This window comes from Bubalus kerabau, chromosome 16 (genome assembly GCF_029407905.1).
Source record: "Bubalus kerabau isolate K-KA32 ecotype Philippines breed swamp buffalo chromosome 16, PCC_UOA_SB_1v2, whole genome shotgun sequence".
In the NCBI taxonomy this organism is placed as follows: domain Eukaryota; kingdom Metazoa; phylum Chordata; class Mammalia; order Artiodactyla; family Bovidae; genus Bubalus; species Bubalus kerabau.
In genome coordinates this window covers 22,336,090-22,355,444 of record NC_073639.1, presented here as the reverse complement: position 1 = coordinate 22,355,444, position 19,355 = coordinate 22,336,090, and the positions used below count along the sequence as shown (strand labels likewise).

General features: G+C 38.4%; 1 protein-coding gene across 1 annotated transcript in view; it reads right to left on the bottom strand.

Moving 5' to 3' along the window:
* Positions 1-19,355, bottom strand: part of NDUFC1 (NADH:ubiquinone oxidoreductase subunit C1) — a 170,467-nt gene that overhangs the window by 110,444 nt on the left and 40,668 nt on the right. The gene's annotated exons all lie outside the window — the stretch shown is intronic.

Genomic DNA, 19,355 nt, shown 5'->3' with positions numbered 1-19,355 from the left:
AGTAAACAACAAAAAAAGTTTAATCACTCATAACCTCTATTCCCAAGGAAATACCAATAAAATTTTGATGTATAACCTTCCATCCAGGTTATTTCTTCACATATACATGTAAATTATTATTTTTCAATTTTATGAGAAATGGGGTACCATATATTGTTCTGTAATCAGTTTATTTTTTAACACAAAATTATATGGTGAACATTTTCCATAGCAATTGATGTAGTTCTAAATCATCATTCTTAAAAGTTCCATGGTATTTTCCACAGGTATGTGTTTAAACCATGATTTGTTTGAACTATCCTCTACTTAGCAAACACTGATTGGAAAAATTTCCAGAAGTGAAATGCCTGGGCTGTGCACCCCTTTTCTCTGTTTTTTGTTTTTGCATCTGGTAGAGCAAGGTCCCTTATTAGAGCCTTCCTTCAGAATTTAATTGACTATCTAAAACCTTTATTCTTCTTGATGAAATTTTAAATCTTTTAATCAAATTCTGACCCTCTGTCTCCCCTAAAAATGTCACTGGGATTTTGATTGATACTGTGTTAAATTTACAGATTAATTTTGGGGGGGTGGTGGAATCTGCATCATTCCAATATTTTGTCTTTCCATCCAGCAGTATGGTATACTTCTCTAGTCACTCAATTCTGTCAGAAAAATGTCAATGTTATTTAGTTTTCATTTAGCTTACTTCAGGATATTTTTGTTGTTGCTGCTGTTAATAAACACTATCTGTAAAGATATTTTTCTAATGGCTTTTGCTGGCATGTAGAAACTCTATTAATTGCAGGGTTATTGATTCTGTAGTTGGCCATGTTACTGAACTCACTTATCGGGTTTAATACTCTTGTCTATCCTTTCACTCATTTTGTAAACACTCATTGAGTGCTTACAGTGTGCAATGCACTATTCTAGGCCTTGGAAATAAGTAGTTAAAAAAAAATCTGTTCTCAAGATCTTTACATTCTACTGAAAGAAAATACTAAACAAATAAATATACGACAGGTGGTGCTAAGTGCTAAGAAGGTGGGAAAGCATAGTAAGAGGAGGGAAACTGACCACAAAAAACTCGATTTTGGATAATGCGTTTAAATAAGCCCCCTCTGATAAGTTGAACTTTGAGGAGAGACCTAAAATGATGTTGTTTTTCTTGGGTTTTCCCAGTAGATATTTATATCATCATATGTGCCCCCATCCCACCCCGCAGCAGGGTCTCCATGCTCCTGGAAGACTGTCCAGTGGCAGTGACACCAAAGATTTAGCCTGTAAAGGAGGCTTCTAGGGTTTTCAGTGACAGCGCTGAAACACTGTCAGTGTTCAAAGATTTAAATAATGGCTCCGCAGTCTTTGCAGCCGCAACCCCACGTGGATTTTAGAGGTTCCCAGAGTTCAGTGTGCGGCTGGTCAGTCCTCTTTTCCCTTTCCTCCCAAATCACGGGATCCACCTGCTTCACCAGTACAAACTGCCTAAAGGGACAATCCCAAGAGACCATTATTACCGGCTACAAGCTGTTTGAAAGAACAATCCCAACTGGCTATAATTTCCCTTTTAAAAAAATTAGAAATAATTCCATCATAACTCATTGCCTTTTTTAACAGGTCAGGTTCATCACATCAAGTTTTCAAGTAATACTTTGATGTATTTGTTGGCTGTGCTGGGAGTTGGTTGGCGTGTGGGCTTTTCTCTAGTTGAGGTGAGCAGTGGCTGCTCTCCAGTTGTGGTGTGAGGGCTTCTCACTGCGGTGGCTTCTCTTGTGGAGCACAGGCTCTGGGGTCTGCAGGCTTCAGTAGTTGAGGCTCCCAGGCTCTAGAAAACAGGCTCAATAGTTGTGGCACTCAGGCTTTAGTTGCTCCAAAGCATGCGAGATCTTCCCGAATGAGGGATCAAATCCATGTTGGCAGGCGGATTCTTTATCACTGAGCCACCAGGGAAGCCCTGACATATAGACCTTAACCCCATAATGCTTTGTTTTAATCTAGCCTAACTTCCCACTTTTCTTAATCTGTTTTGATTCTTTCATTGTGCTGTTATCAGTCAAATCCCCTATTATCCTTAACAGCTTTTCTAAACATTCCCTTTACTCTAACCCCAAACCTAGTCGTCTCCTGTAATACTGTTTCCTTGCAGTACTCTCAAGTTGTAGCTGTTTTGTTCTGCTTTAAATCCTTCAGGTCCTGCTTGCTCCCAATTCCAAACGTTTCCCCTTCCTTCAAAAATCCTAGTTCCTTTGAGGTGCACACCATTACACTACAGCCTGAATCTACCCAGGTTGTGTCTGTGTGCTCACTTTAGTCATCTCTGACTATTTGCGACCCCATGGACTGTAGCCCGCCAGGCTCCTCCGTCTATGGGATTCTCCAGGGAAGAATATTGGAGTGGGTTGCCATTCCCTTCCCCAGGGGATTTTCTTGCCCAGAGATCGATCCCATTTCTCTTAGGTCTCCTGCATTGGCAGGTGGGTTCTTTACCACTAGCAATACCTGGGAAGCCTGCTAAAACAAAAATGTAAACATTCTCAATAGAATGTAAGCAATACACAGAGGTTCAAAACAGAAGAATCAAAATGTCCAGGATACAATCTAAAATTACTAACCATACAAAGAACCAGGATAATCGCAATTCACATGGGAAAAAAAGATGTCAGCGCTGAGAGAACACAGATAGTGGACTTACCTGACAAAGGCTCTGAAGCAGTCATTTGTGGGAAGACAGCTCTCCATTAATCTCTTGTATTTCTGCATGTCTTCTAGGCAAGGGCATTAACAGCTTTTTCCTGATTTTTTCAGGGATGTCTGTGTAGCAAACATCCTTAGAAGACAGAGATAATGTCTTCCTCTGGGCCCAAGGGGAGATTTGTTTGCTGTCTAGAATAAAAAAGATGCGTTTCTCTCCATTACTCAGTTGGATAGGTTTGTGAGTCCTTTATTACAAACTGGAGTTTCCCCATGAAGTTCCTCTCCTATCAGGAAACTCACTGCATACACAGGTATTACCTGGTCCTCCTGGCGTTACTTGGTAGGAACTGGGACTCAGGAAACTGTCAGAAATCCTGATATTCTACTTCCCACTACTGCAGTGAGTGATAAATTGTCCTTTGTCTCTGATTCAGGAGACTCACAACTTCACCACTATGCATTAAACTGCAACAGCCTAACTTGTTAACTTCTAAGTAAAGTAAAATGCCAGACCTTTCAAAATTCCGAATTCTGTTATAAAAATTCTCTTAACAAGCAATAAAAAAAAGCACTTTTGAAACCAATGGAAAAATATAAAGTATCAGCAAAAAACAGAAAATATAAAGAAACAAATATTTAGTTTAAAATTGAAAAGTGTAATAGCCAAAATTAATTATAAAAATTCACCATATGGTCTCAGTAGCAGAGGAGATGACAGAGGAAAGTGTCAGTGAAATTGAAAACATCAATACAAATTATCCAATCTGAACAACAGAGTAGGGGAAAATTGGATAAATAATGAATAGACTCTCAGGGACCTGTGGGATAATAGCAAAAGGTGTTGAAAATTTTTTGAATATATAATGAATGAAAAGTCTCAAGTTTGGCAAAAGATATAAGCCTATCGATTCAAGAAGCTCAACAAAGCCCAAACATAATGAACATAAATTTGTATCCAGACACATCTTCATCAAAATGCTGAAAAGGACAAAAAAAAAAGTCTTGAAAACAGCCAGAGAAATGCAACATATTACTACAGGGTAACATCAGTTTGAATTACTATAGATTTCTCATCAGGAACCATGCAGTCCAGAAGGAAGTAACATGTTTTTAAAGTGCTGCAGTAGAAGAATGGTCAACACATAATAATATATGCAGTAAAAATATGTTTCAGAAACTAAGGTGAAATAAAGGCCTCCTTCTCAGATGAAGGAAAACTAAAAGAACTCATTGCCAGTTGGTCTGTTCTAAAAGAATTGCTAGAAGAAGTTCTTCAGACAGAAGAGAAATGATACAGGAGAGAACCTGGAACATCGGGAATGAAGAAAGAGCACGAGAAATGGTAAATATTTGTATAAATATGGTAGATTATTCTTGAGTTTATAAAACGTATTTGATGTTAAAAGCAAAAATTACACTTTTGTCTGAAGGGTTTTTTTGACGTGTGCTAAAGTCGCTTCAGTTGTGTCCGACTCTGCTACCCTATGGACCCTAGCCCACCAGGCTCCTCTGTCCATGGTATTCTCCAGGCAAGAATACTGGAGTGGGTTGCCATGCCCTCCTCCAGGGGATCTTCCTGACCCTGGGATTCAACCTGTGTCTCTTACGTCTCCTGCATTGGCAGATGGCTTCTTTACTACTAGTGCCACCTGGGACACATGTAGATGTAATTGATGACAACTAGAACATACAGGGGAGAAGATCAATGGGCCTATGTGGTGGTAAGGGTTCTGTATTTCACTTGAAAAAAAAAAAAAACATTGATTCTATACAAATTTTAAAAGTTTTAATATTTGCCTTCCTTGAACTTTGTTTTTGCTTCAAGGGCTTTGCAGCTGTTTTTTCCTGTGTCTGAAAAACCATTTCCTTATATAGACTGTCAGCCCTCCCTATCTGAGGGCTCTGCATTGGTGGAGTCAACCAACCTCAGATCGAAAATCTTTGGAAAAAAATTTTCAGAAAGTTCCAAGGAGCAAAACTTGAATTTGCCACGTGCTAACAGCTACTTACATAGCATTAACATTCTGTTAGATATTATATGTAATCTGGAGATGATTTAAAGTATATGGGAGAATGTATGTATTAGGTTAAATACAAGTACAACTCCATTTTATATATGGGCACTGAGCATTTATGGATTTTGGTATCCTCAGGGGATCCTGGAAACAGTTCCCTGAAATTGAGAGTGTTTTTTATGTGGCATATAGCTAGATTTCTTAAAAATTTCTATCTTTGGTAATTTTAATTGTTGTTGTTGAGTCACTAAGTTATGTCTGACTCTTTGCAACCCCATGGACTGTAGCATGCCAGGCTTCTCTGTCCTCTACTATCTCCCAGAGTTTACTCAGATGCACTTCCATTGAGTCAGTGATGCTATCTAAACCATCTCATCCTCTGTTGCCCCCTTCTCCTTTTGCCTTCAGTCTTTCCCAGTATCAGGGTCTTTTCCAGTGAGTCGGCTGTTCGAATCAGGTAGCTAAAGTACTGGAGCTTCAGCTTTAGCAACAGTTCTTCCAGTGAATATTCAGGGTTGATTTCCTTTAGGACTGACTGGTTTAATTTCCTTGCAGTCCAAGGGACTCTCAAGAGTCTTCTCCAACGCCACAGTTCAAAAGCATCAATTCTTTGGTGCTCAGCCTTCTTTATGGTCCAACTCTCACATCCATACATGACTACTGGAAAAACCATAGCTTTGACTATATGGACTTTTGTAGCAAAGTGATACCTCTACTTTTGAATACATTGTCTAGATTTGTCATAACTTTCCTTCCAAGGAGCAAGTGTCTTTTAATTTCACGGTTGCAGTTACTCACTGTCCACAGTGATTTTGGAGCCAAGAAATGAAATCTGTCACTGCTTCCAATTTTTCTTCTTCTATTTGCCATGAAGTGATGGGACAGGATGCCATGTTCTTTGTTTTTTGAATGTTGAGTTTCAAGCCAGCTTTTTCACTCTGCGTATCTGAAGTTGTTGGTATTTTCCCAGCAATCTTGATTGCAGCTTGTAATTCTCATTCAGCCTGGCATTTTGCATGATGTATTCTGCATAGATGTTAAATAAGCACGGTGACAATATACAGCCTTGTCATACTCCTTTCCCAATTTTGAACCAGTCCGTTGTTCCATGTCTGGTTCTGTTGGTTCTTGACCCATAATACAACTTTCTCAGAAGATGGGTAAAGTGGTCTGGTATTCCCATCTCTTTAAGATTTTTCCGCAGTTTGTTGGAATCCACATAGTCAATGACACTTTAGTGTAGTCAATGAAGCAGAAATAGTTGTTTTTCTGAAACTCCCTTGCTTTTCCATGATCCAATGAATGTTGGCAATTTGATTTCTGGTTCTTCTGTCTTTTCTAAATTCAGCTTGTATGTCTGGAAGTTTTTGGTTCACATACTGCTGAAACCAGCTGAGCATAACCTTGCTGGCATGTGAAATGAGTGCAGTTGTACAGAAGTTTGAACATTCTCCAGTATTGCCTTTCTTTGGGATTGGAGTGAAAGCAATTTTAATACATATATATTTATTTTGATTCTTGATGTATTTGAATTTATTTCTACATCTTTTATGTTTACCTTTTTCTGAGCTGGGTTTTTTTTTTTTTTTTTGCCCTTTTTTGGGGGGATTTTTTTTTAATTAACTTTTGTTCAGTTTTAAAATTCCATTTTTATCTCTTTATTTAGAATTGGTACACTCTATATTTGTTCTTTTTAGATGTTTTCTTGTACCTCTAATTTAACAAAATGTAAACAGTATATTAACCCTTCTTCTAAACAAAACAATGATCTTAGAATCATTTTAACTCTATTGACTACTCTTCCTCCCAACACCTACATGCTATTATTATTTATTCAAAATACTAATTCTGTCCATTTTTTAAACCTCACAGATTACACATTTTTTAGACAGTGTTTAGCCTGATATGCTGCAGTCCATGGGGTCGCAAAGAGTTGGACACACCTGAGCAACTGAACTGAACTAGACTGACAAGTTTGTTTACCTTTGATTCACTCTCAGTTCTGTCTTGCATCTCAGACTATTCTAGGATAATTCCCTTGTAAATTTTTTTTAAAGTTCTCACTTTATGCCAGGCTTTGTTCTAATTGCTATTTTCTACTAACTCATTCAATTCTCATAGCAAGTCCATGAGGTCAACATTTTACAAATGAGAAAACTGAAGCACAGAGATGTTAACTCACTTGCCTAATGTCCCACAACTAGCAAATGGCTGAACAGGGATTCACACCAGTCAGTCTCCAAAGTAAATACTCTTAACCTGTTTGAAACACTGATTCCCTTCCCTTGTATCATTTAGGAGTTCCTTTAATGCAGGTCTCTGAGGTAAACTCTCATTTCTCATTTATCTTAAGTATTTCTTTTTTACTCTTGTTCTTGAACAATAGCTTGGGTAAGTACACAATTCTAGCTGACCTATTTTCTTTCAGCACTTGAGAGCTATTATTCCATTAATTTTTGGCTTCCATTGATGCTGAGAAATCCATTGTCATTTTAATTGTTCTTCTGCTAGTGGTCTGTCCTTTGGCTGCTTTTAAAGTCTTAAGAGTTCTTCATTCATTTACTATGTGTCATTATGCATTTCTTTTTATTTATCCTGCTTTGGTTATGTTGTGATTCTTAAAACAGCAAGTACCTGTTTTCATCCTTTCTGCAAAAGGTAAATATGTATATATTTATTCAAATACCGTATATTATAATATTTGATATTACATATTTTATATAAATATTTAATTAATTTAATAAATATTAAATATTTACTAAGTATTAAAATTTTAATCTCATTAGGACACTAGTAACCAGTGAAGACAGAGGGCAGGGGTTGACTGACAGGAGGCCTGAGGGAACTTTCTGGGGTGACGAATATGTTCTGTTTTTTGATATGATTTTGTGTTATAGCTGTGTGTGTGTGTGTGTGTGTTAGTTGCTCAGTTGTGTCTGACTCTTTGCGACCCCATGGACTGTAGCCCTCCAGGCAACAATACTGGAGTGGGTTGCCATTTCATATTCCAGGGGATCTTCCTGACCCAGGGATCAAACTGGTGTCTCTTGCATCTCTTGCATTGGCAGGCAGATTCTTTAAATGATATAGCAAATGTAACAAAATATTAAATAGAATTTAGGTGGTATATATGAGTGTTCACTCCACAATTCTTTTAACTTTTCTGTGTATTTGAAAAGTTTTGTAAAATGTTAGGGGAGACTACTGCCTCTTTTTTATTCTACTCTGTTCTGAGACTACTGTTAGTTAAACGACTGACCCTCTCATCCTAGCCTCCATCTCTTAATTATCTCTTTCATATTTTTAGTTATTTTTATATTTTTACATTTTATATTTTAGTTAAGTTTCATATTTTAGTTATTTTTAGTTGGGCAAGAATCCCTTAGAAGAATAGAGTAGCCATCATAGTCAACAAAAGAGTCCAAAATGCAGTACTTGGATGCTATCTCAAAAATGACAGAATGATCTCTGTTCATTTCCAAGGCAAACCATTCAATATTACAGTAATCCAAGTCTATGCCCTGACCAGTAATGCTGAAGAAGCTGAAGGTAAACGGTTCTATCAAGATCTACAAGACCTTCTAGAACTAACACCTCCAAAATTTGTCCTTTTCATTATAGACGACTGGAATGCTAAAGTAGGAAGTCAAGAAATACCTAGAGTAAGAGGGAAATTTGGCTTTGGAGTACAGAATGAAGCAGGGTAAAGGCTAGTAGAGTTTTGCCAACAGAATGCACTGGTTGTAGCAAATACCGTCTTCCAACAACACAAGAGAAGACTCTACACATGGATATCACCAGATGGTCAATACCAAAGTCAGATTATGTCCCTTAAAAAAAAATAGTTGGCGGATAATTGCTTTACAGTGTTGTGTTGGTTTCAGCAGTACAGCAACATGAAGATCCCTCACTCTTTTAAACATTTGGAACATAGATATTCTATACTTTATCAGTTCTACTACTATGGCCTTTGGAGTTATATGTCTATTGAATATTATTTCTGCATATACTCACTCATAAAAGGTTGGCTTCTTGGTGCTTGTAGTTCTTTGATTGTAAACTCTTCTGTTTTTTTTTTTTTTTTTTTTTTTCTGGCCATGCCACTTGGCTTTAGGATCTTAGTTCCTCAACCAGGGATAGAACCTGGCGACTTGGCAGTGAAAGAGTGGAATCTTAAACCACTGGACTGCCAGAAAGCTCCCTTCACCTCATTTCTTGACCTTAATTTTGGGAGTCCTCTTAACCTAAACTGGGGATCTTTACTTTCAGAAAGTTTTGCTTCTTTTTCTGCTCATAGCCAGAGAACAACACAGACTTAAAATGAATTCAGCTCCCTTAGAGAATCTTGTTTCAGTAGGGACTCGCATGCTTGGCTTTCCACCTGGCAACTGGGCCAGGGTAGTGTATTAGCATCGCAGCTGATATCAGCATAGGTCCTCATATCTGCTTGCTGATTAGCCTGGGCTAAGCATGTGTGGTGGTAGAAGAAATTCCTTAGGACTTTCTTAACCTCTTGAGAATAATAGAGCATGTCTTAGGCAGATTATACCCATTCTATAGGAGAAGGGCCCCTCTAAGAACGTTACCAGCCATGCTTCTAGAAGAAAATATTTGATTTTATTAGTAAAGGATGTATTCAACTCCTAATTTATCAAAGATTTTTAAATTAAAAATGGGTGTTAAATTTTAATATCAAATGCCTTCTCAGTATTTGTTGAGAAGACAGATAAGATTTTTCTTCTTTAACCAGTAGTGTTAAGAACTGTTTTATCTCCTAGATTCATTGCCTGTTCTAAAACTGGAACTATGCTCTTTAAATATTTCTCATTTGCCAGTTGGTACAGTGTTAAGCTATGTCAGTAGAGAGTGCTGGAAAGAATTTTCTTTCTTAATTCTTGCTTGCTTTGTTGTTTGGCACTTGGACCACACATAGCTTCTCTTGCACCCCTCATCTTGCAGTGCCTGCAGCTTTTCCTTTGCCTGGCTCCTGCAGTCTCGGTGGCTTCCTAGCTCCTGACTCCTGCAGTACAAGTGTGTCCCCTAGCACCAGGCTCCTGCAATATGGGCAATTTCTCCAGCACTCAGCAGCTTCCCTAGATCCCCTACCTTCAGACTATTTTGGAGCAGAGTGGCTCCCACAAGACTCCTACCCATGAACAACTTTCTCTGCACCCAAGAGGGTACATTTTCAATAAATTCCAGAAGATGGATTTCCAGCATGCCTCACTGGTACAGAAGTAAAGCAAATTGCTTGTCAGTAGGCAAGCCATGGCCTTGTCCTCTATGGGCTTCCCTGGTGGCTCAGTGGTGAAGAGTGCTTCTAATGCAGGAGATACGGGTTTGATCCCTGGGTCAGGAAGATCCCCTGGAGAAGGAAATGGCAGCCCACTCCAGGATCTTTACCTGGGAAATCCCATGGACAGAGGAGACTGGCGGGCTACAGACCATGCAGTCGCAGAAGAGTTGGACACAACTTAGCAACTAAACAACAACACAACAACTTGTCCTCTTGCAAGGTCTGCATCTCAGCCTGGAGTTGGGGCATGGCCCAGGAGTACCATGGGGAATCTATCTTAGCCCTAGGGGGTAGTAATTATTCTTTTATCTGATATTCCTATTATATTTAGAGTTCTGTTTACTTTCTATTAGCGAACCCGTTGTTATCCCAGTCTCATCGTAGTTATAATTCTCTATATTAAACTACATGGTCAAATTACTGTGGTTTCTGTTTCCTGATTGGACCTTGACTAGTACTTTCAGTCATTTCTAAATTTACTGAAAATTAGAAAAAATATCTTCCAGTTTATGGTGTATCTTGGTGGAACATTCCATATACATTTTGAAATAAATGTGTACTCTGCCATTGTTTGATGTAGAATTCTATACATATTGATTAGGTCAAATTGGTTGATAAAATTGTTTGAGACTTCCATATCATTGCTGATTTTTTAAATCAACTTATCTATCAAAAACTGTGAGGTGAACGTTGAAATCTGTTATAATTGTGGATTTGTCTATTTCTCTTTTCTGTTGCCAGTTTTTAATTCATGTAATTTGAAGCTTTGTTACTGTACCTTCTTGATGAATTGACCATTTTATTATTATGAAACATCCCTGTTTATCCCTGGTCTTGAGGATAGGCCAAATTCTTTTTCCTAAAGTCTATTTTGTCTGACAATAATATAGGTATTCCAGCTTTACTGTATTTGCACATCTTTTATCATTTTACTTTGAACTTACCTGTGTCTTTATGTTGATGGTGACTTTTTTGTAAGAACTACATCATATTTTGTAAACAATACATAATTGAACCTTGCTTTTTTATTTGGAGAGGCTTGTCTTTTTAATTGCCTGGTTTAAACTACTTACAATGAATTATTGATATAGTTGATATTTATTTTCTATTTGTCCAATCTACATTTAAAATTTTTTTCTTTCTTGTCTTCCTTTTTGAGTAATATGTAGAATATTCCATTTAATTACTCTATTGACTGCCTTAGCTATGCTTCTTTCATCATTTCTGTTGTTCTAAGTTTTACAATGTGCATCTTGAACGCATCATAGTCTATTTTTATTAATCATACTATAATACATAGTATAATATATATATATGTTTACTTCTGTTTTTCCCTCTCATTCTTTGTGATATTATGGGCATATATTTTCTTTCTATATGTTATAATCCCCATAGTATACTGCTATTATTTTTGCTTTAAACAGTCAACTCTGAAAGAAATTATAAAATGAGAAAGGAGTCGTTTAAAATTTATCCAGATATTTACCATTTCTGGTGCTTTTCATCCCTTTGTGTAGTTCTGCATTTCCACCTGATATTATTTGCCTTCGATCTCAAGAACTTCCTTTAATATTTTACATAGCATAGGTCTGTTGTGACACATTCTCTTGGCTTTTATTTGAAAATGTCCTTATTTTGCCTTAAGTTTTGAAAGAAAAGTTTGCTCCATAAAAAAATTCTAGGTTGACTTTTTTTTCTTTCAGCACTTTAGAGATACTGTCTTGTTTTTTCTGTTTCTGATATATAGTAAGTGACAATTCTTTGTTCTTATGTATTTATTGTTTGTTTGTTTGTTTTCTGGCTGCTTTTAAGAGTGTCTCTTCTCACTGGTTTTCAGCAATTGATCATAAAGTGCTTTGATGTTTTCTTTTTGTTTATCCTACTTGGGGTTCATGGAGCTCCTTAGATCTATGACAGTATAGTTTTCATCAAATTTGGAAATATTTGCGGCATTGTTTTTTCAAATACTGCCCTCTCTCAGGGGTACTCCAATTATCTCTATATTGAAGTGAAAGTGAAGGTTGCTCAGTCATGTCCAACTCTGTGACCCCACGGACTATACACCATGGAATTCTTCAGGCCAGAATATTGGAGTGGGTAGCCTTTCCCTTCTGCAGGGGATCTTCCTAACCCAGGGATCGAACCCAGGTCTCCCACATTGTGGGCATATTCTTTACCATCTGAGCCACAAGGGAAGCCCAAGAGTACTGGAGTGGGTAGCCTTTCCCTTTTCCAAGGATCTTCCCGACCCAGGAATCAAACTGGGGTGTCCTGCATTGCAGGCGGATTCTTTACCAATTGAGCTATCAAGGAAGCCCTGCATATTGGAGCATGTCATATTGTTCCCCATGAAGCTTAAACTCTTGCCTTTGTAACTATGTGTTATAGTTTTTTTTAAATTGTGCTATAGTTTGAATAGCTTCTACTGCTGGCTTCAAGTTCAGCAATCTTCTACAGCATCTAATTTGCTGTTAAGGTTCTACAGTGATTTAAAAATTTTTTCATATATTGTATTTTTCATCTCCAGAAGTTGGATTTCATTCTTCTACATATCTTCCATTTTTATCATAATGTTCATATTTTTAATTATAAATTCTTCATTATATTCATATAGCTTTTTAAATGTCTTATTGCTAATTCTGTGATCTCTGTCATCTCTAGTTCTGTCAACTGATTTTTGTCTTGGTTATGGGTCAAATTTTGCTGAAGCTTCACATATCTAGTAATTTTTCATATACTGGTCATTGTAAACATTATATTGCTGATTGTCTTGTGTGTGTGTGTGTGTGTAAGTATTGAGTCTTGTTTTGGGAGGAAATTAAGTTACTTGTGGATCAGCTTGATCTTTTCAAGATGTTACTAGGTTACATCTAGAGTAGCTTTTAATCTAGGGCTAATGTAGCCCTACTACTAACATATAAGCCTTCAGGTGTCTGTACTTAATTGCTCAGTGTTCAGTGAGGTATTTACTCCAGCTGGTAACTCTGAAGTCATCCAGTCCATTATGAGCTCTGGGAATTTTTCCATTTATAGCTCCCTGGTAATTGTTCTTTTCTTGGTGGTTGATCTTTGCTTGGCCTTGCACAGTATTACTCTACACATGTTCAGATTTAGCATGTGTAGTCACAAGCAGTCAGCCAAAGACTCAAGATTTCTGTACATTTTCTCGGAGTAAAGAAGATTAAGATTCCTTTTTCTCCAGTATTCTGTCAAGCAAATTCCACAAATTGCATCTTTTTGCTAACCACGATATCCTTGCTACTGCTAAGTCACTTCAGTCGTGTCCGACTCTGTGCAACCCCATAGACGGCAGCCCACCAGGCTCCCCCGTCCCTGGGATTCTCCAGGCAAGAACACTGGAGTGGGTTGCGATTTCCTTCTCCGATGCATGAAAGTGAAAACTGAAAGGGAAGTCGCTCAGTCGTGTCCGACCCTCAGCGACCCCATGGACTGCAGCCTTCCAGGCTCCTCCGTCCACGGGATTTTCCAGGCAAGAGTACTGGAGTGGGGTGCCATTGCCTTCTCCACGATATCCTTAGCCACATGTATAGAGCCGGCATGTTATGTGGTAGGTGCTCAACAAAATATTTTTATGAATACATGGGCTTGTATTCTTTCATATTTACAGTTTCCGTTATCAGAGTCTATCTCCTTTTTCCTTTATTCTTCTTGACTGCTCTGGGTCTTCACTGTGGTGCACAGGCTTCTCTAGTTGTGGCACGCGGGCTTAGTTGACCTGCAGCATGTGAGATCTTAGTTTCCCGACCAGGAATTGAAACTGAGTCTCCTGCACTGGAAGGTCGATTCTCAACCACCGGACTACCAGGGAAGTCCCTCCTTTTTCATGTCTAACATCGTCTCTCCTGTTTTAAAATCTTTGCTTTTATTTTGCCATATTTATTTTGTTGAACATATCAAATAACCAGCTCTTTCCTGTTATGATCTGTTCTGTATTTCTGGATTCTAATTCACTGCAGTCTACTATTATTATTTTGCCTGCTGTGCCTTAAAACTTTGTGTTTTTCTCATTTAAGATAAGAGGCAGTGTAATGTAGTGGTCAAAGAACTGGGTTTGGTTATTGACTTTATCACTTATTAGCTGAGTGAACTTCAGGAAAACAGTAAACTCTCCGAGCCTCAGATTCTTTATTGATAAAAAAGGGAGAATGTTACTTGCTTCATATGAGTTAATTTTTATAGAACACAACAGTGTCTGACACATTAAGTACTATATAAGTGATAGGTAAACCATATTTTTACTATGATTTTACTAATATTTACTAATATGATTTACTAATATTTTTCTATATTGGTTAGTATTAAAACATTGATCTGTGATTTTCCTTTATGTACTACTTCAGCTGAATACTTATGTTGTTTTATTGTTCTCATTGTCATTACTTTCTAAATAGTTTGTAAATCAGTGATTGTGATTTTTCTCCTGAACCAGAATTAGAGATTTTCCTCTTAGCTTCCATACTGTATAGTAGATAAATTTTCTTTTTTCCTTCTACTTAAAGAAAAAAGAGAAAGAACGAATAGCTTGTTTTTATTGCTTTGGTATCAGACAGTATAACTTAAAATTGAGATTTTTCTGTGTTATTTAGAAATAAATGTTTATAAATATGGACATTAAAAAAGTACATCACCTTCAAGGTAGAAAGTTTAATTTTATTTATTTATTTTTTTTTAAAGATTAATTAATTTAATTAACCCATAGAAACAGGATAGAATGGTGGTTGCCAGGGGCTGAGGGGTGGGTAAAATGGGGAGATGTTTGTCACAGGGTATAAACTTGATAACAGATACAAGTTTGGGGTGCTAATGTACTGCATGCATGTCTATAGTTACAATACTGTATTACATACTTGAAAGTTGCTAAGGGAGTAAATCTTAAATGTTCTCAACACAAAAAAGAAATGATAGTTATATGAGATGACAGAGTTGTTAACCAACCCTATTGTGGTAAATGTTTTATAGCACATAAATGTATCAAGCCATCACACTGTACACCTTAAATTCACACAATATTAGATGTCAATTATATCTCAATCAATCTTCAGTGGGGAGTGCAAGAGGTTTCATAAATAGAAAGACAATTCATTGATTCTCTCTGTGCAGATGAATGTGCTAAATTCATAAAACATGACTTCAAAGCTCAAAAGATTCCTAAAGCTTTTGGTCTGTGTTGTGCTAGAACCTAAGTTTAAAATTCAGATGGATGTTTCACCTCTTCCCAGTCATAGTGACAAGGGAGGGGGAATGGCATTCCAGAGCGAACATACTGACCCTTCCTAAGTTCACAGCTGTTGGTAAAGTTACAGAACCCTAAGATGTCAGTTATTAAAGTGCTCTTTTGGATTATCCAGTCCAGGGCTCACCGATAAGTTTCACTGCATGTATAGGCATCATCTGAGAAGAGTGACTGCTTGGGGTGCTGGGGAGAAATGAAGTTATAACTGAGCCCAAAGGAGGAAAAAAAAGGCTGTGATCAAACTTCTTACATCTGCTGTGGACTCTGGAAGAAGAAAGGCAGCATGCCTCAGAGACCAAGGCATACTCCCTTGTTGTAATCAGGGAAACCAAGGCAGCAAAGTACTGGTCTTCTCCTTTGGACAGAAAGAAGATAAAACTGCTGCTAAGTCGCTTCAGTCGTGTCCGACTCTGTGCGACCCCATAGACGGCAGCCCACCAGGCTCCCCCATCCCTGGGACTCTCCAGGCAAGAACACTGGAGTGGGTTGCCATTTCCTTCTCCAGAAAGTTTAATTTTAAATCTCCTAGTTACTTAGATCATCTTCAGAATTATCAGTTGCCTTTGTTATATCAAATACAGGGAATGCTATATAATCAAACATTCTAAAGGTGAGGAGGGAGAAAGCGAATGAAATAAAGGAAACAGCAAAGACCACCATGACTGCATTTTGCATATATCAAATATTTGTAAGTCTTGCTTACTCATAATTTGAGTTTATTATAGAGAAGAATGGCACTACACAGGCACACTCACCTTTAACTTATTGTCCACTACAAGAAGGCCTTCCATCCTAGCTCCTTGACCGCCTCCACACTTGAACACATCTAGAATTTCTACAGTCTTTGCCCCTGCCCCAACCACAAGCACAGTGGAGATATACAGAATAGTTAAATTTCATAAATCCTCAGTGATCCAGCTCATGAAGATGTAACTTGAAGAATTCTGAAATGTAGAATTCTGAAATTTACCTATAAAGTGTTGATGGTAATTTGCTACTTAGATGCTAAAACTAAAGTCCTTGTTATTTATAATGTAGTATCTCTCATAAAATATTTGGGGTTACTATTAACCAGTGATTTGGTAATCTGGTGGAGGCCAACAAGACCAAAGCTATACTTCTCTGGGGAACTGGAATTCTGTCTTTAAGGGAGAGATGATTCCTGCTGTCAAATAGGATGGACAGGAAACCAGAATTAGCAGAAAAGCCCTTATATAGGCCAGTGATTCTCAGTGAAAGTGGGAAAGGGACATAACACCCCTCAGGGGCATTTGGCCATGTCTAGAGTTGATTTGGGTTGTTCCAAGTAGGGGTGGGGTATTACTGGCAGGTAGTGGGTAGAAGCCAAGTATGCCACTAAACATCTTATAATGCACAGGACAGCTGCCCACAACAAGGAATTGTCTGGCTTACGGACAAATACTGCTTGATATCACTTATATGTGGAATCTAACATAATACAACTGACTGTATATCCAAAACAGAAACAGACTCACAGATATAGAAAACAAACCTGTGGTCACCAAAAGATAGAGGGACAAGTTAGGGACAAACTACTATGTTTATAAAATAAACAGTAAGGATACACTATAGCACAGTGGATTATAGCCATTATCTTGTAATAACCTATAATGAAGTTTAATCTGCAAAAGTACTGAATCACTATGCTATATACTTGAAACTAACATAATAAGTCAACCATACTTCAAATATTTACAAAAAAAGAATTATCTGGTGCAAAATGTCAGTAGTGCCAATAAAGGCAAGCAGGTAAACTCTATTTTGTCCTTTGTACTCAGGCCTGAACTTAAACAGTGAAGTTTTCTAGGAGCTACTCCTTGGTTAAGACCAGTTAAAAAATGGCCTCTGCCACAGGGTGGTGGCATCTCTTAAATAAAAGTTGACCATAAGTAGTTGTATTTTGTACATGAGAGTACCCTTATTTTGTTAATATCCAGTTTCTATCTCCTATTAGAAAAATACTTTTAAATAAGCCATCTTACTCTAAACTGTGTAATATTCCAGTTGTACCACTAAAGGATCCAAATTCAGTCTCTTCTCAGCTGTGTAGTAAAATATGAAGGAAAGGAAGGGTTACATGCTTGTTCTTTGAGGCCAAGTGGTAGTGGTGACAAGCAGTGAAAAACTCCAAGAACAAATGAATTCTCAGAAAACAGGGCTGCATAATCCATCCACTCTTCCCAACAGTAGCATCTTCTTCAAGAGTCAAACCTGGAGGTTCTGGGATTATTCAATTAAAAAAAAAGAGTAACATACACTTTACTCACATAAGGAATCTCTCAAACTGCAGACTGAAAATACAAAACTCTTCGTAACAATATCAAGGGTTTTTTCCATCCAAGCGGTGCTGAACTGTGTATAAACTGACAATGCTTACACAAGAAATTTCTCACTAAACTCATTTATTTATCATTTGCTGAGTAACAATGAGCTCTCCGTCAGTAGTCAAGCGCTGACATTCTAGTTGGAAGGCACAAGACATAACCATGAAACAAACAGCGAAGACAGTACTGCTGAGACCAAAGAGCTATACCCCGAAAGTGTACTAGATTTAGAATAAGTCAAGAACATTTTGAGCTGAAGTAATCAGGAGTAGCTTCTCAGAGATGAGACTTTTGAACTAGGATATGAAATGTGAATAGGATCTAAATAAACAGACAAGAAAAAGACTAAACCAAAAAAAACAGAATACAAAAAAATAGAGCAAGGGTTTTGTGGTGGAGAGACAATGATGCTTTTTCACGATCCTTTAAAATTACCTGATTATCCAGCTTTGAATTCTTTAACTTTTTTTGTTATTAAATCTTCAGATGCTATCCTTTAAATGGGATAAGTAGAGTAGATTAGAGGAATATTTCCAAGGCTCTCTAATAGTCTCTGGGATGATTTATCTTTATGGAAGTAGAGTCACAGGTAAACCATTAGGATTTTCCAGGCCATGTTCTGATTTCTATAACAGGAAACTGACTAAATGTATTTTACCTACCTGGTACACACATTCAGGTGCGTAACCATCTTTTCCCTGGCTAACATAACTTGGTATATCAGTAACTGTATAAAGTTTTTCTACTGCAACAGAAATTATTGTCTATTAAAGGCTTTTGCAAATTGCTGCAGCTCGGCATACTCAGCTTTTACTACTAATTTGCTCTGACCGCATTTTCATTTTATGGACTGAAATGAGCAGTTTATCTCCTTTCCTAGGGCTTTTGGTTCTCTGTTGTTCCCCTCATACTATTTAAGGCATGCCATGTCTTCCTCGCCATAGTCCTTGAATTTGCAAACTATGCGCTCAAACAGAAAACAAAACACCCCCAAACTCCAGTCTTGTTATCAGAAAACAAAACTCCTCACAAAAAGCAATATTTGGGGACATTTTGGGACTATTCTATGACTTAGTGTATGGTAGGTTTCCTCGGAAAACTCTCAGTGATCCGGAGAATCCTCTTTAAGGCTGGGTGATCTCGTCTATTAATATTTTCCTGAGATATATGGCGGAAGACAACTGTGTGTGCTCCGTAATATTCAACGGCTACATCATCGTCACCCAGGCACGAGGACGTAACTTGGGCACAGTAGGTTATATACTCTCATGAGAGAGGCCATCTAGTACCAGCTCCTGGGTTCAATGCCACCAAGTGGCCCTCCTGTGATCTGGGCGCGGGCCTTGGGCACCTGAGTCCCGCGGATATCGGAACATTGCTTCGGCGCCTAATGAAATTCTCCGCGCGAAGGCGGCAGGCGGCCTCGAACTCCGGCCTGCTCACTGACAGCCCTGCTCCAGCCAAGACACAAGTTCCGCGCGGCCGGAGCTCGCCTCTAAGGGTTTCCCGCTCCCAAGGCGTGGGCTTCTGGCGGCGCCCAGCGCCCCTCAGCCCCGGTCGCTGTCTCATCTCCCGCGATCCCGAGAGTCCGGAGGGAGCAGTGAACGCGGAGTCGGCCCCCAGTTGCAAGCCGAGGGGACCCGCCTCCACTTCCAAGTCCGGGGAGCCCAAACGGGAAGCCAAGGACAGCGTCGGACCTTCCGGAGACCTCACACGTCCCCGTAGGGCCCACGCCAGCGTCGAAGCGGCTCTCCCGCCCTCTCGCGAGAGAG